Source organism: Nicotiana tabacum, chromosome 14, assembly GCF_000715075.1.
Source record: "Nicotiana tabacum cultivar K326 chromosome 14, ASM71507v2, whole genome shotgun sequence".
Classification (NCBI taxonomy): domain Eukaryota; kingdom Viridiplantae; phylum Streptophyta; class Magnoliopsida; order Solanales; family Solanaceae; genus Nicotiana; species Nicotiana tabacum.
The window spans coordinates 96247587-96253242 of NC_134093.1; the positions used below are offsets into that span (position 1 = coordinate 96247587).

General features: G+C 34.5%; 1 pseudogene; it reads right to left on the reverse strand.

Annotated features, from left to right (window-relative positions):
* Nucleotides 1–795: 795 nt before the first annotated feature.
* Nucleotides 796–4692, reverse strand: LOC107813846 (uncharacterized; annotated as a pseudogene).
* Nucleotides 4693–5656: the final 964 nt, after the last annotated feature.

A 5656-nucleotide genomic window follows, 5' to 3' on the forward strand; every position in this document is an offset into this window, starting at 1 on the left:
TAATTGATTTAACCTCTTAAACTAATTTGAGATTAAACATGTACAAATTCAATAATTAAAGGGAATTGCGATAGGGGATGTTATTAGAGTTGTTCAAAATTGAGAAGATTAACCAATAAGACTATGTGGTGAGTATATGGACTTCTTATCCTACTGACTATAAGGAAATAATTTTGTCATGAGAAAGGAAGTAATTATGAAGGAATATTTACTCAGAAAATATAAAACAAAATAAAGTTTCTCTCTTTGGAAGGAAATTAAGGAGGCCAAATAATAATATTTCTGTTCTTAATTGGTTGATTCAGAAAACCTTGAAGTAAGGAGGCTGTTTTTTCAATTATACCATTTTTGTTTTTTTTGCTATTGCCATTAATTTATTTGTTGTCTTACTGTTATATTTCTGCTAATAACTCGTAAGGAATTTTTGTTAATTATTTTTCAAATGTATCATGTAAATGTCTTTCCCATGTCAAATATTTATATTATTACTTGTCTATTTGTATTCACGGAGTTCCTCTAACAAGTTAAACAATACACCACCAAAGGTTGTGGTAAAGTGATAAGTGTTCATGTATCTTTAATCAGGGGTTTCAGAATCGAGCCCCAGGTACAGAGTCGCTTTTGGTAGGGAGCGCTTTACCCCTAAAAGTGAGACTTCTAAAAGCGAATTCCACTTAGTCAGGCCACAAAGCGGATACTAAACACGAGTAATAAACCAAAAGAAACATAAACAATATTAAAAGTTTTGCTTTATTGTTTGTAAAATTTGTGTTACTACCAATATTCACATATTAGTTTCTAAGAACATTCTCAACATGCAAGAAGTTGAATCTTGATCTTCTTTAGCATCCCTACAACATCTTCCATGTCGATCCTTCTTGTAGCAGATTCAACACAACAATCTTGTGCCACTTTCATGATCGATGCCACACAATCTAGCTTCTTGTTTAAGTGATTATCCTGTGGTGTTACTAAGTTGGCATCTACAACACCCATTATTGCCTTTGGAAGTGAATAACTCACCCATTGCTTCAAGCTAAGATCCCCATCGAACATTTCATCATTAGGCTTTCTCCTTGTAAACGTTTCCATCAATATGATCCCGTAACTATATACATCACATTTTGTTGACACCAGTCCATCCAGTCCATGCTCTACACTCAAACAAATTAAAATATTAACATTTATATTGGAGGAAAAAGGAAAGAAAATCAATGTTCAAAGTATAAAAAAAAAAACTACCTGGTGCAATATAACCCAATGTTGCTAAGGTTTTAGTGTATAAATCACTCTCATTGTCACCAAGAAGTTTTGAAATACCAAAGTCGCTTAGGTGGGCAACCATATTCTCATCCAGCAAGACGTTACTAGGCTTTAGATCACAATGAATCACATGAGAGGAGCAGCCATGATGGAGATATTCCAATGCACATGCCACATCTATCATTATGTTCAGTCTCTGCATGATGTCTAAGAAGTAGTTGTGTGAATACAACCACTTATCGAGGCTTCCGTTGGGCATGTACTCGAGTACTAAAGCTTTAAAATCAATGTTGGAACAACTAGTGATGACTTTTGTGAGATTCCTATGGCGGAGGTTGCGCAAAACTTCACATTCTGTATCAAAACTCTTGAATGCTGCTTCCAATTGAAGATTGAATACCTTAACTGCAATAGGAGTCCCACTTCTGAGTATGCCTTTGTAGATAGAGCCAAAACTCCCAGAACCAATCAGATTGCTCTCACTAAGCGAATCAGTTGCTTGGAGCAATTCATAATATGAAATTCTTCCTCTTGTTGCAATAGACAATGAATCAGCTTGTTGAGGAGCACTATTACCTTTCCTATACCTTATCCATACAAGCACAAAGGTAATAGGAACAAATGATAGTGCAATTCCCAGTAGAAGAAATATAAGCATTTTTTTCCTATTTGATCTATGCTTAGAATAAATAGGGCACGGTGAGACACCAAATCTTCGAGAGCCACACAACGCTGTATTAAAAAGGAAAAATTGACTTGAGAGGTTTTTAAAAGGACCTCCTGAGGGGATTTCACCATACAATTTGTTGACAGAAACATTGAAGTACTTCAAGTTTTTAAGTTTCTCCAAAGACTTGGGAATGATTCCTGATATATTATTATGAGAAAAGTCTATGAATTCCAAACCTACCATGTTGCTCATTGAGTCGGGTATAGATCCTTGCAACTTGTTGTGTCTCAAAGAAAGGTTCACCAGATTTTGCAAGCCTCCGATTTCTCTAGGAATGCTATTTGAAAATTGATTCATTGACAGATCTATCCGTATTGCAACCTTTAGATTTCCGATTTCTGGAGGTAAAGAACCACCCATGTTGTTTGACGATAAGTCAAGAATCATTAGATCTTTAAGGTTCCCTAAGCTTGTTGGTATATTTGAACTCAATTTATTGAAACCCAGATATATCTCCCTAAGGGAAGTAACGTTCCCTAAACAATTAGGAAGTGGTCCTGAAAGTTGATTGTGACCCAAGTAAATAGCACCCAAATGATGAAATTTACATAGATTATCTCCCATAATTCCTGTAAGTTTGTTATTACTCAACTTGAGACGCTGAAGGTTTCTTAAGTTGCCAATTGATCTGGGAATTGATCCAACCAAGTCATTTCCAGAAATATCAAATTCAAATAAGCTGCTTAAGTTCCCAACTTCATTTGGAATTCTTCCTTTAATTTTGCAATCTCTGGCTGAAACTTTTGTAAGAGATGTGGAAAGGTTACCTACGGAAGGTGGAAGCATGCCTTTTAGAGGGTTCAAAGATACAGAAAGAAATTTTAAATCTCTGCAGTTTGTTAAGTAAGTCAGGAAGCTTAGTGATGAGTCGCTTATTAAATTATTTCCTTGCAAGGTTAGGTACCGTAGATGAGTCAAATATCCAAGAGTAATAGGAATCAAGCCAGTGAGTTTGTTATATGAAAGCTCTAGAATAATAAGTTTTGAACAATTGGAGATTGAATGAGGAATAGTCCCAACAAGATTGGTCAAAGCACTCAGATAAAGACTTTCAATATTGGGTAAGATCGAGCCTAAATTTGATGGGAGGGTTCCTGATAGATTGTTGGCTGAAAGATCAACCAATCGCAAGCTTGATATGTTAAAGATCTCCATTGCAAGCGAACCACTAAAATTATTAGACTCAAGAGCAACTTCCTCCAAGTAAACGAGATTGCTTATCTCTTTGGGTATTTCACCTGGCAACACATGAAGAAAGAAGGATTATTACTAATGAGTTTAACTAGTTAGTTCAATCTAGTTTAAGTTGTATTTTTTGCTATCACTTTGAATACGTACCAGTAAACATATTTTCAGTAAGATGTAGAACCTGCAGCTTGGTTAAGTTACCAATCTCTCGTGGTAAGGATCCCTTGAGATTGTTCTTTCGAAGAGTAAAATATTGCAGTGAGGAGATATTGAATATGGAGATTGGGACATAGCCAGTAATCTGGTTCAACTCCATGCCTAACAACGCCAAGTTAATAAGATTTCCAATTTCTTGAGGAATTATCCCTGCAGTTCATGTATAATAAATATTTTATTGAAATAATTAGAAACAATAAAACTAGCATTCATAAGATAACACATACCAGTGAAATGGTTAGATCCGAGATACAAGAACTGCAAATTACTTAGACTTCCAATTCCACTATGTATTGGACCATCAAACTCATTTTCTGATAATGACAATATTTGAAGTTTTGAGCAATTTGACAAGCATGTAGGCATATGACCCTGAAGCTTGTTACCAGATAAATCAAGCTCTTTGAGTAATGGAAGACCATTGCATAAATCATTAGGAAGACTTCCTGATAAGCTATTGTTTGTAAATCCAATGGCTTCAATTCTGGAAATATTGAAAACTGACAATGGTATAGAACCTGTTAGCTGATTATCTTCTATCCCCAAAAGGTTCAAGTTGTGAAGATTGCCAATCCCCTCTGGGATGTTTCCTTGAAGGAAATTGTGAGAGATAGTTAAGGTCTCTAACCTTGAGGCATTTGAGAGAGTCAGCGGGATAGAACCTATGAGTTTGTTTCCGGTCAAGTCTAAAATCCTCAGATTTTCAAGATTTCCAATCTCCTTTGGGATTTGTCCCTCTAAGGAGTTGAGTCTCAAACTCAATGTTTCGAGTTTCGAAAGATTAGAAAATGAAGAAGGGATGGATCCAGTGAAACTATTATTCCTAAGAGTTACAACTTGAAGTTGGTGTAAAACACCAAACCAAGAAGGAACCTCCCCGCTAAAGTTGTTAGAATTTAAATTAAGAAACCTTAGTCGACGCAAACGTGTCATTTCTTGAGGCAAATTGCCATAGAAATTGTTGCTTCCCAAGTCAAGATAAACAAGAAATGTGAGGTTTCCAAAATCTTGTGGAATTCTGCCCGTAAGATCCATATTGGAAATATTCAAGGACTTCACTCTGTGATGGCGAGAACCACAAGTGACTCCGACCCAATGGCAAATAATAGTATCAGGCGACCAACTTTCATCCAAGAAATGAGAAGGGTCTGAAATGATTTGGATTTTAAAGAAAGTAAAGCTAATTGATCAGTGGAAATGTTGGTATGAGTCATGGCTGAACTGGCCATAACATAGTAGAGCAACAAGAGTGTTGAGATAAAAGAGGTGAATGCTTTCTTCATAATTGCATAAAATAGTAGGAAATGATATGGCTAGTAACGATGTGGTTTGTTTGAGGCTTTAAATAGCCATGAGATCTTGCTTTTTGGTCTTCATGATATTTAAAATGTCTTTTAGGAGATTCTTTTTCCATTTAAATCACTTTTTCTTTTTCTTTTTCTTTTTTTTAAAAAGGCTAGTTTTCTTCATTCATTCGGCATATCAGTATTAATACAACTAATTTGGAGCTAAAAAATAAATAAGAATCTAATTCTGTTAAGATTTTGCATAATTATATTTTAGATATTTATTTAACCTTTTCACAATTACATAAAAAAATTTCGAAATTTTTACTTGTTCCAGAGTATGTTTTTATGAATTTTTATTATTCAAAAGATTACATAACATTAATTTAGGGAAATTTTTCAGGTTTATGTGGGCCAAAGAGACTTGACATACTGAAGAACACAAAAATCAACCAACTCTTGCAACCGTAAATGTGGGGGCGAAATTACTCTAATATGTTCAAAGACTTTCCAAGTCAACCACGTGTTGCTTTCATTTTTCCAAATTGGATTGTTAATGTTGCAGTAGCATTCCTTGAACATTTGAATCTCAGTTATGCATTACCCGTTTATCTCATTTTATGTTGTCTTTTTTAGCATGCCGAAAAAGAATGATATATTTTTATACTGAAAAATTAATTTAATTTAAAACTTTCGATCTTCCCCTTGATGACATAGTTTTATAGACAACAAAATGTGGTGACACGTTTAAAACCAAAAAATTCAAAAAATCTTCTTTCCTTTTTTAAAACTCTAAATCCAATTAAACACCTTCATAAGTAACAGAGTAAAGTGATTTACGGAGAAGAATAACTTAAAGAATGCTCATTCGGAATTAATGGAGGATTCAGTTAACTGTAACGACAAATGAGCAAAGAATGAATATAGATTAAAACAAAATCTCTACTTGAATATATAGCATAACCAAAGTATA